Raw genomic sequence first — 12886 nt, 5'->3', positions numbered from 1 at the left:
TAAGGTCCGCTCATTTGGAGATGTGGTTGGACAAATAATGGACCTCCAGGGATGTGTCCTAATTGCTGGAATTTTTGAATGTTACTTTATAAAGCAAAGGGGATTTTGCAGGTGTGATTAAGGATCTTGAGCCAAAGAAATTATCCTATTATCCATCAGGCTTGACGGAATCCCAAGGGTCCTTAGAAGATGGAGGAAGAAGAGTCATTTGTACGAGACTTGACAATGAAAGCAAGAGCACGAACTGATGTGAGAAGTGGCCATGAGTCAAGGAATGCAGGTGACTTCTAGAAGCTAAAAAGGCAAGAGCTGGCTTCTTCCCTAAAGTCTGCAGAAGGAATGCAGCCCTGTTGATTTTAGACTTCTGACTTCCAGAACTATGAAAGAATAAATTTGTGTTGTTTCAAGCCACCAAGTTTGTGGTCCTCTGTTACAGAGCAATAGGAAACTAACACAGGAGCTTACATTTCAAATGAGGGCAACAGAGAAGATAGCACATCAGTATTTCTCAACAGGGGCATCACTGGCTCTTTGGGTGGGATAGTTCTGGTGGTTCCAGATCGTTCAGGCTTTGCAGGGCATTTAGCATCCCTTAGCCCCATCCACTAAATGCCAGTAGTGGCCTTCTGCTAGTAGGTCAGTCAGAACTCTCCCCATGTACTTCCAAAGCCACCACCTCAGGTGGCAGTATTGCCCCTGGCTGAGACCACTGATGTGGATCATATAAAGTGGCAAGAAGACCCTGAGGTGAGTGACATAACACAGAGACCGAGCTCTGGCACTGCTGTAAACTGCAAGTTCTCTGGGAGGCCTCTCCAAGGTGGTGGGAACAGAGCTGGGCTGAATGATGGGTAGGAAGCAGGCTAGTGAAAATCCAGGAAAGAGTATTAAAGACCCAGGAAATGCATGCAAAGGCCCTGAGGCAAGAACACCTACGGTGTGTTGTGGGTGTGTTGGAAGGGCAGTCTGATGGACAGATTGTTTATGTCCCACTCCCTAAACTCATATGTTGACTCCTAACCCTCAAAGTGATGGTGTTAGGCTGTGGGGCTTTGGAGAAGGTTATAAGGTCATGAGGGCAGAGCTCTTATGAATGGGATTAGTGCCCTTATAACAGAGACCCCAGAGAATCCCTTGCCCCTTCTGAATGTGAAATAATGGCCACCAATGAGGAAGCAGGGACTCACCAGACACAGAATCTGCTGGCACAGTGGTCTTGGACTTCTAGGTCTCCGGAACTATGAGACAAAATGTTTGTTATTTATAAGCCACATGGTTTGTGGTATTTTTCTTGTAGCAGCCTTACCAGACTAAGATAAGTAGGTTGGCAGGAGCAAGGTGAGGGAGTTGGGAGATGAGACTAGGAAGAGGGAGAGCCTCCTATGTGAGGGTAGCAAGTGGCACTGAGGCATATGGCTTTTATTCAAGAGCCAAACTCATTCAAAGTGATCTCTGTTATCAGTGCAAAGCATATTAATGTCATATGTTCATTGGATAGTTGGCTTTTATGCAGAAATTACAATAGGTTGCAAGCACGTTAAACTGAAGGAAAGAAAGGGCGTAAACAAAATAAAAGAAAAAGAAAGATGAAAGAAAAAAAAGGAATTTCCCTGATGGCTAAAAAAATGTTCAACATCATTAGCCATCAGGGAAATTCAAATCAAAACCACATTGAAATAACCACATTACACCAGTTAGAATGGCAAAAATTCACAAGGCAGGAAACAACAAATGTTGAAAAGGATATGGAGAAAGGGGATCCCTCTTACACTGTTGGTGGGAATGCAAGTTGGTACAGCTACTTTGGAAAACAGTATGGAGGTTCCTCAAAAAGTTGAAAATAGAGCTACCCTATGATCCAGCAATTGCACTACTGGGAATTTACCCCAAAGATACTGATGCAGTGAAAAGAAGGGGCACATGTGCCCCAGTGTTCATAGCAGCAGTGTCCACAATAGCCAAACTGTGGAAGGAGCCGAGATGCCCTTCAACAGATGAATGGATAAAGAAGATGTGGTCCATATATACAATGGAATATTACTCAGCCATCAGAAAGGTTGAATACCCACCATTTGCATCGACATGGATGGAACTGGAGGGGATTATGCTAAGTGAAGTAAGTCAAGCAGAGAAAGACAATTATCATATGGTTTCACTTATATGTGAAACATAAGGAATAGCAGGGAGGACATTAGGAGAAGGAGGGGAAAAATGAAGGGGGGGTGGGATTCAGACAGGGAGACAAACCATGAGAGACTGTGGTCTATGGGAAACAAGCTGAGGGTTTCAGAGGGACGGGGGCTGGGGGGGGGATGAGTTAGCCTGGCAATGGGTATTAAGGAGGGCACATATTGCACTGAGTGCTGGGTGTTATATGCAAACAATGAATCATGGAACACTACATCAAAAACTAATGTTGTACTGTATGGTGACTAACATAATAAAAAAGAATGAAGAAGAAAATAAAAGAAAAGTTCGAGTAGTTTTCTATTGGGTTCTTTCAACAGGCTCTGTGCTCAGGGGGAGTCTGCTTAAGATTCTCTTTCTCCCTCTGCCCCTTTTCCCCCCACCTCTGTCAAACAAATAAATCTTCATTTAAAAAAGTAATATTTATGGGGCGCCTGGATGGCACAGCGGTTGGGCACCTGCCTTCGGCTCAGGGCGTGGTCCTGGCGTTATGGGATCGAGCCCCACGTCGGGCTCCTTCTCTGTGAGCCTGCTTCTCCCTCTCCCTCTCCCCCTGCTTGTGTTCCCTCTCTCGCTGGCTGTCTCTATCTCTGTCAAATAAATAAATAAAAAAAATCTTTAAAAAAAAGTAATATTTATGATATTACTAAAAAATGTTTTCTTATGTTGCAGAGTGCTTTACAAAATATTTTTTTAACATATCTTAACTCCATGTAGTTTTCCCAAGTCTTATGAAGTAGACAAGGGTTGTTTCCATTTTCCGTAGGAGGAACCCTGCCCCCAAGGATAGATCAAAGTCCCACAACCATTAGTTGGTGTACATTGGCTTCATCCCTGGCTTTCTGCTCCTAACCCCAGGCTGTTTCCACCATGTAGGAGGGCCATCGGGTAAAAGGATGGAGGTTTAGAGATCTTCTCAGCCAAGATCTGGACTTTTTCATTTATATCATTTGTTTCCAACAATTCCTTACATTTGTATGATGATTGGGATTTTCCAAAATATTTTCTCATATGACATATATTTGATCCTTCCAATAGCCCCAGAAAGGGATAGAGTCACTTTCATGGAATGGGGAAACCAAGGCTGAGGGCTTGTGTGAGGTCCCATGGAGTAAGGCTTCTGATTCAGAATCCAGTGTTTTTTTCTGATGTTACACCATCTGTCAAAGCTTTTTATTCCAGAGTTTCCTTTCCATTCATATTTGTTTCATGGAAATCTTACATACAGTTTAGATTTCAGGACCTAATGAGAGCACATGTGTGTTTAAGCAGGCAATTTGCTAGGCAATGACTCATACCTAGTTACAGCTAAGGAAGCTAGTGTTTTATTACATCAATCATATCCTCATTGTTGGGACTAGGTAGATTAATACGGCCCATATCGATGGAGCAGTAACATGCTGGTTTAGCCGCACTAATTCTATATAACTTTGTGCATTATGGTGTTTAGTTAGGAGAAAATTATAGTGAAGCCAAATTCATGGAAGGCACTTAGAGCAAATTGTGTTTTTCATTTTAGGTCAGATTTGAAGATGTCCCTAATAATGTGATGGAAATCTCTGAGCTCCTCAGAGGAGACACTATCATTTCATTCTGCTGCCCCCAGGAACTAGAGCCAGCCAAGATCACCCCCGTAGCTACAAAACAGAATAGTTGTTTTTCTCTTCACTTCTCCCCCAAATTTAGATTCTGCAAAAGTTTCTTTTCCTTCGTTTCCCATAAAACCTTGATTGCTTAGAAAGATATTCATGAACATCTGCCCAACACTTTGTAACTTACTGAACAGTTAGTTACATGGGATGCAGCAGCTTGATAAGATCTTGTTCCCATTGTTTGGATGAGCTCACTGAGTTTCTGGGAAATTAGACCAGCTTGCCTAAGCTATTGTAGTTCTGGCGAAAATCACTGGGGTCTCTGAGAGAGGTCTTCTGGCTGCCAAGTTTGGGATTGTTCTATTATTTTGTGCCACTGGAGCCTCTGGGTTCTTTTAGATGCACTGGGAATTTCTTAACCTGAATGAAAAGAAGGCACTCCAGCCCGATGCGGCTTGGTCACAGTTTTGAAGCATGGCTCCCATGCTGAGAACTCAGGACAGGCAAATAGGAATACAGACTGGCAGCAGAAGCCAGACACAACCAAGTAGAAAAAGGAACTGGAATCTGGAGCAAAGCAGGGGAATTCTAATGGTATCCAGGCATTATTTCTGGAGCAGTTCCAGTATGTTAGCAATATATGTGCATTGTTTTGTTCGATCTTTGTGATTACCCTATGCCGTTGATATTATAATTACCCCCATTTTCTACATGAGACATTTCAGGCCTGGAGAGGTTAAGTAACTTGCCCAAAGTTAGACAGATAGCAAGCTGGCAGACTGGGATGCGAGCTCTCTCTGTCTGACTCCCAAGCCTGAGCTCTTAATCATTCGATTATACTTGCTGACGAGGCACCAGGAGATTGAGATCATTTCCCAGGCTCCCTACTCACTCATCAAGGCTTCCCTGACATCCCATTCCCCTTTCCAGGATCTCAGAGATTAATGGGACAGAGAACAATATGTCTTCTTTGTGTATCTCTCAGCAGTGCCTACCCAAGTGGTTCAGGCATTAGAACCAATCCTCGACCTCAGGACGAGCCAGAACACCACGAAGGGGCTTTTTGGGCCCTGCCTCCCTGTGATTTAATATCACGGCACTTACCCTTCATCAGCTGCTCTGGGCAATTGGTCAGGCAGTTAATAAACACATCAACTTACTTTGAATTCTTGAGCACAAAGGGAAAATAGATATAAGTGCAGACAGATTTATTACAGTCTAATTTAATAAAAATGTCAACAAATAAATGCACATTTAGCTGGGAAATAAATATCGGCGATGAGGAAAGCTGACAGTGGAGTAGGTTGTAAGAAATTAACATTAAATGGTTTGGGTTGACAGTGACTATAAAACAAAATTGTACCTTGGAGACATCTCAACAATTTAACAAATGTGTGCTTTGAACGTGAGAGGAGGCAAGTGAATCCAGGCGGCTTTGATGTAGGACAGGGGCCCACCGAGCTGTGGAAAGCAATCGCTCCTGTTCTGTCCCATACATCTGCAAAATGCCCCTGGGCGCAAACCAAAGCCAATAATCTGGGGATCATTTCCTTGAATTTCACCAGCACCTACTACAATGCCTGGTATAATGGAGAAGCTCGATAAAATCCTACTCCCTTAAGATATTTATTTACTCAGTGAATAATTATTGAGTGCCTTCTGTGTGCCAGCTGGGTACTAAGGATCGGTGAATGATCCCTTCCCTCAGGAAGCTTACATGACTGCATAGGGAGACAGAAGATAAACAGTAACTATGAGAAATAGCTAAAATATATAACAGGCTTTATATCAAGGAAGAAAAGGAGAGCAAGAGGTGCAGGAAGGGTAGGTTGTAATTTTAACGAGAAAGATCAAGGTAGGTTTCAGTGATGAGATGAAGTTTGAGGAGAGCTGCCAGATTTAGCAAATAAAGATATCAGTGGCCCAGTTACATTTGAATTTTAGATAAACAGCAAATGCATTTTAGTGTAAGTATGTCCCCAAATTAAATGTCCCAAATACTGTATGTCCCAAATACCACACGTCCTATGTCAGTATTTACCCAAAATTCAGATATTACTGGTTGTCCTATAATTTATCTGGCGACACTATGATTTGTGCCAAGGCCAGAAGTGATCTGTGTGTCTATCTTCTCTCTCTGCACAAAAGCATACTGATGAGGTTTTTGTTTTGCTAGCAGAAGGATTTTGCAGTGAGCCTAGAACTTCCTCGTTCCCTTCACTCTTTGGTTGGAGTGAACTCACGGCCGTCCTTTCATAGCATGGCTGGTCCACCACCCAGACCCTCACCCACAGACACACACAAGCTCCTGATGAGTGAGCTACCTGGTCGTCCGTTCAGAAATTTTCAGAGTTACAGAAAAATTGCCAGGGTAGTACAGTGAGTTCTCGTCTATGCCTCATCCAGTTTCCCCTCATGGTAACATCTCCCATTGCCATGGTACGTTTGTCAAAATGGCGGACATCAGCATCGCCATATACCTTTAACTAAAGTCAAGAGTCGATTCAGAGTTCACCCACTTGGTCCAGTGGTGCCCTTGTTTCTCATTCCAGGATGGAGCCAGGGCATCACATTGTATGCCACTGTCATGTCTCCCGAGTCTCCTCTGATCTGGGACAGCTTGTTGGTCTTTTTATATTTTACTTGACCTGGGCAGTTTTGAGGAGCACTGGTCAGCTTTTCACTTCCTAAAATGGAACTCAGCATGTTTGATGCTTTCCTTATGATGACGCAGGAGTTAATGGCTTTTTGTTGTTGTTGTTGTTTTCTTTTTGGGGAAGAATGCCACAGAGATGAAGTGTCCCTCTCATCCTATCACATCAGGGGACATGTGCTATGACCTTCTGGCTGGTGATGTTAGTTTTGATCACTTGGTTAAGGTAGCATCTGCTGGGTTTCTCCACAACATAGTTACTCTTATTCCACTTTCCGTGTTCTTTTCTTTGGATGCAAATCACGAAGTCCAGCCTATATTCAGAGAAGGTGGGCGATTAAGCTCCACCTCCCTCAGTAAGTTTGTCCCTTCTCACTAATTTATTCATTCAGTCAGTCAATCAATCATTTATTATATCAGTAAAAGCCAGAATGAACTCATATATATTTATTTTATACTTCGGGTTTGTCCCTTTGACACACCCCCCACCCTTTTGGTTTTTGAGCAGATCTTCACTCGCAGGCATTGCAAGATTTTCCTGGCTCGTCTTGTGTTTTCCCTGCCCACTCCTGGACCGAGCTATCTCTGCAAGGAGCCCTGCTTCCCTTTATTGGTGAATGGTAGTCAGAAAAAGCAGGATCTGGACAATGGGTGTGCAAAGACACAAACGTATTCTTCCAGGAGGGCTCATGAACCACGTGCGCCTATCATGTATTACCCAGGGGATGCCAGCAGAGGTCACCAAGTGACTGGATTGGGGGTGTGATAGTCTTGACAAATTGGGGGTAAGGTACATCTCCCAGGTGGAGCTGACCTTACACGTCGGTATGCAGAATATTGTCTATGTAGCATGGTTAGAAAGACAGTCAAAGACTTCCTTTTTTCCTACCCAACTCCAAGATATCTTGCTTTCTATATATAGAATGCTTGAGGTTTCTGCATTGAAGTTCCAACCCTTCAGTCTTTTAAGATAGTTTCCAATTAAAATAAAATCATACTTTGTTTCATTAAAAGTTACCTTTTATTCCCCTTTAAAGTTTAGATAAATCACATCCCTCCACTGGCATCCCATTTGATCATCTGTGAAGTAAAAGTTTGGACCAGACTGGATGATTCATTTATTCATTCACCAAACTTGCAATGTGCCAGGTAGAGTTGCACTCAAGGATTCTTCTAGAGTTCGGGCTTTGTCATATAGGTCATCAGGAACCCCTAAATATTCTTAACATGATCTGCTGTACGTTTTTTATGGTGATAATGTTGGGGTCATACTGGTTCCCCACGTGGCAGAGAGCAGCCCTGGGGGTGGGAAGAGGAGGCAGGAGCCTGCCGTAGCCAGGAAGGCTCAGGGTGAACGGTGCCCAGTGCTCACTTGGCAGACGAGATTCTTTGCCTGCCAAAGTCTCAGGCCGTAATCCTCCAAGGATCTTAGGGAGTAATTAGGAGGAGACTGCTTTAGGATGACTGATTTTAATTTTTTAAGAGCCTCGTCATTTGTGTGCAGAGCTGAGTTTACTCACCTGTGACATGCTGATTTTCCAGCAGTGAGACTGGGATGTGCTGAGTCATCTTCAAACCCTCCCCTGGGCTGTCTTGAAATTAATAGCAAGGACTTTTGATAGAGCTGCCTGGGGCTGGAATGTTCTGTTACTACTACTACTACTACCACCGATAATTAGAGCAAATACTCTGTAAGCTCCTACTGTGTGCCAGGCACTAAGCTAAACCTGTATCTGTATCTATATATTCTCATTGACTTTTCCCGAGCACCCTCTGCGGTTGGTTCTATTATTATCCTCATTTTAAAAACTAAAAAAATTGAGGCACAGAGAGGTAATGTGACTTGTCCTAGAGTCACACTGTTATTAAATAGCAAAGACAAGATTTAAACCTAGGCAGTCTGGCTCTAGGTTTCCAGATTTTAACCACATTCTGCACTGCTGTTTGAACATGTCTTCTCTCCTCCGCCTTCTGGGAGAGAATCTCTCAAATCACCACCTGGCTTCTCCCCTTCCCCCGTGCCTCCAGAGTCTTACCCTTCAAGACCCTTCCTTACCAAGTTTGTTTTTCATAGGTCATGCTCATGAGCTCTCTCCCACACCCTCAGTGCCCTCTTGGGGCCCTTCCAATCCCCTGACTTCACTTTGCCCGGTTGGCACTGACTTAATGATATTTGATATATTGAGCTGACAGGGTGAAGTAACTTACTTTTCTAGGGGAATATTCCCATTTCATAGCAGGACTCCTAGCTTCACTGAAAGGGATACTTTCTAATGACAGAATAGGGATCAATAAAAGGCAAGTAATAAGGATAATAATAATACCACCACCAACTTAGCTAGACATACCATAAACGCAGCAGCTAGCATTTACTGAGTGCTTACTTTATGCCTAACACTGTGCTAAGTGCTTCACATAGAAAATTCCACTTGATTCTCTCGGTAATCCTAGGCAGTGTGCATCATCATTATCTCTCTCTATTGATGTGAGAGGTTGAGTGGTTTGCCCAAGGTCACACAGCCAATACATGGAGGAACAGAAATTTGATGGGCAACAATGAGCCTCCAAGAGCCTTTACCTGTGAGCGTGACACAGTACTGACTACAGTACCCTTCAGATGATACCATAGTGTCAGACTCAATTTTTTAAAAAGATTGATTGATGATTGATTGATTGATTTTAGAGGAGAGAGGGTGTGAGTGGGAGGAGAGGGTCAGAGGCAGAGAGAGAATCTCCAGCAGACTCCCCACAGAGCATGGAACCCGATGTGGGGCTTGATCTCACCACCCATGAGATCATGACTTGAGCCAAAGCCAAGAGTCATTTGCCCAACTGACTGAGCCACCTGGATGCCCCCGCCAGGCCCAATTTTATCTAATTCAGTCCTATTCAAAAAGTATCTGTAGAGGAGGACCACTGATACATTTTATTTCCCATCTATTATGGATTAATATTTCTGTAAAATATAATAACAATGAATTCTGCAATCACATGCCTGGATGTCATGCCTATGTCAACTTGTTATCAACCTCTCTAAATGCTTTCTCTTAATTTTTGTACTTAGTCCAGTAGGCTGATAATCAACAGTTCATGAGCTGGCACTAGTCTGTGGACCATGCTTTGAATAGCACTGGTCTAACTGCGTTCTTTTCAATAATATTATTCCTCAAATGTCTGTTTAGATAAAATTGAATTTTTATTTCTTTGTAGAATTGGTTAGAGACCTTTGCTTCCAAGTACCGGTTGTTAAATCCGTAGACATTAGGCAGATCTGAAGCCAGACAAATCTAACCCTGCCTATCCGTGCAATCTCAAGTAACAATTTCTCTGGGCCTATTCTTTTATCAATAAGATGGGGATCATGATATTTACCTGGATGGGTTATTGTGAGGATTCCATGAGACAGTGATGGCTGGTACCTCACAGGTACTCAAATTTTGTTTCCTAGGTACCCCACTCTACCCCACAGATACCAAACTAGACTGCCTATGGCCATAACAAGAGACACATCAACTGGCATACATGTTGGGGGGTGGATAGAACCCCACAAATTATTAACACTTGTTCTGATGACTGACTGACCAGTGCTTAAACACTTCTGATTACAGGGAAAAATTCACTTTTACACCACTCCCACTGGAGACACAGGTGTTGGGGGGAGAGTCAGCCTGTGCCCTTGAAAGGAGAAGCTCTCTGAGCAACAGTGTCTCACCTAGCAAAGCAATTCATTAGATTCCGGAGGGTGGCCCTTCTCTGACCCTTCTGCCTCCCCGAGTCCAGCTGCCTCAGGCTCACCCAGGGAGGACACAGTTCTGAGCAGGCCATACAATGAAAGAAGATTGATGTCAAACTATTAATTTAGAGTCAGCACTGCTGGGATAGAAGCTAAACAGGCACTCCTTTTAGCCCATGGAGTCAAGTGGATTGTATCATCCATTCTTAGCCCAGAAGTGGAAGGGAGTGTTGTTGGCAGGGGCTTTGGAGGTCTAAAAGGTTATCGTAGGCCATTGATGGGGGCTGAATTGTTGGAGGATCACCAGCTAATTTTCTGGAGATTATAGGATTGGAGAAATTAGAGCTCGATAAGGCCTTAAAGATCTTTAAAATTAGAAGGATAAGACGGTCAAGACATCTCTTAGATCTGCCACTCAGTAGCGGTGTGATGCTAGGCAAGTTACCTTACCTCTTTGAACCCTCGTGTCTGCGTCTATACAACGGACATAAGAAAAAGGCCCACATGATAGGTTATGCCTGTAGATTAGTCTCTCTCTCTTTCTTTCTCTCTCTCTCTCTCTCTCTCTCACACACACACACACGCACATCATTGGTTCTCTAATTCTTTTCTTTTTTTGGAGAAAGAAAGAGCAAGTGAGAGAGCATGTGACGAGGGAGGAGCAGAGAGATTATCCCAGGCAGGTTCCAGGCCCAGCACAAGCCTGACCCAGGGCTTGATATGGGGCTCGATCTCACAACCCTGGGATCGTGACCTGAGCTAAAATCAAGACTCAGATGCCTAACCAACTGAGCCACCCAGGTGCTCCAACTGGTTCTCTAATTTCTAAGGGTTCAAAGAAAGTCTTTTCTTCACAAGACTTTGCTTCCTTGCTTCATTCATCATCTCCTTTGCACCTGTGGTAGGTGGTGCCAAAGGAGAGCAAACACAGACATGCTCTCCACCCAATGGAGTTGAGGTTTGATGGGAAAGACAGACCCTGATGACCTCACCACACCGAGTACTAAGTGCAACAGCAGTGTGTGCTCGGAGGAACGGTTCCAGCCACTGTGAGGGACATCAGACGGGAATCTGATGAAGTCTGGGAGGCCAGGCGGAGTTCACGAAGAAGCAACAGCTGATCTGAGATCTGATATGTGTGTAGAGGTTTGGGCAAACAAGAGAGAGCAGAGTAGCGTAAGCTGGCAAAATAGCATGACGAATCTCCGGTGTCTGCTGGGAGAGGGGTGGGGTGCAAAGTGCTGAGTAAAATCGCAGGTGTAGGGCTTGGAGGGGTAGAAAGGGGCCGGGCCAGGGCCATGGCCGTGCTAAGGATTTGTCATCCTCATCGCAGGGGCGGGTGGATGGCTGAGTTTCCTTAAGATCAGTTTGGCTACAGTGAGGACAGCAGAGTCCTTTCACAAGCCCGTGCTCTCGAGAGCTCTGTTGTCCCCAGTGTGAGGTCCAGGCTCTGCCTTCTGCCTTCGTTTTCCTTATCAATCCAGTTCATCCCCTGCTTCCCAGCCCCCTGAGTCAGACCTGCCTTTCTCCTTGCTGCCCTTTCATTGCTCTAAGGAACCTTCCCACTACCCTCGTCTGCAGCCTCTCTGCCCTGGCTTTATTGTCCTCATACATGTGGTGGGTTTCTTGTCCTCCAGCCATCCTTCCCCTAATGAGCCCTCAGAGAGAGTTCCTGCCCCCATGATTCTTGGATATGCCAACAAGGACACCGCCACTCAGTACATAATGTTTTAGAATTTTCCAAAGCCCGTTTGTATTTGTTCCTCCATTAGCTCCTCATTATAATCCCATAAAATAAGTAGGACAAGAGTTATTATCCGCATTTTCTAGATAAGAGAACAGTTCTAGAAAAGTCTAGAGACTTAAACATTGCTGTGCAGATGGTAGGTGGCGGGGCTCACACTATGGGTCAGGTCCTGTAACTCCAAACTCCTTGATTTTTTTTTTTCTGTGCTCACTTAGGATTTATTATTATTGTTTGCTGCTTTACTTTTCGCAGCCTTATTGACAAACTGAACATGCAGTGTATACTTTGATAAGTTGTGATATACAAACACACCTGTGCAATCATCACACCTAAAATTTTCCTTGTGCCCCTCTGAGCCCCTTCTTCCCACCCTTCTATGCTCTATAACCCCTCGCCAGGCAATCACTGACCTGTGTTTTGTCACTATAGATTACATTTTCTAGACTTGAATAAAAATGGAATCATACAGTATGTGTGCTACTTTTCAGGCTTCTTTCACTCAGGATAATTATTTGGAGATTCATCCATGGTGTTGTATGTATCAATAGTTCGTTCCTCTTTATTGTTGAACAGTAATCCATTACGTGGACATGCCACCATTTGGCTATTCCATTCACCTGTTGATAAATGTTTGGTGGCTTCCAGTTTTGGGTGATTACAAATAAAGCTGTTGTGAACATTCACATTCACAATTCTGAGCCTTGACTCTGTTTTCTCTTGGATAAATACCTAGGAGTTGAGTGGCTAGATGGTGTAGTAGGTGTATGTCTCACTCTTTAAACCAAATGGCGTTTACCTACTTTTTAAACCGTTTTACAAAGTGCTTTTACCACTTGGCTATCCTACCAGCAGGGTGTGAGAGTTCCAGTTCCTCCCCATCTTTGCCAGTGCTTTCAGATGTTTACATAGGCATGTAGTAGCATCTCATTGTGGCTTTATTTTGCATTTCCCAAGGGACTAATGATGTGCATTTT

Source organism: Ailuropoda melanoleuca, chromosome 3 (genome assembly GCF_002007445.2).
Source record: "Ailuropoda melanoleuca isolate Jingjing chromosome 3, ASM200744v2, whole genome shotgun sequence".
Classification (NCBI taxonomy): domain Eukaryota; kingdom Metazoa; phylum Chordata; class Mammalia; order Carnivora; family Ursidae; genus Ailuropoda; species Ailuropoda melanoleuca.
Note: the sequence above shows the minus strand (reverse complement) of the source record.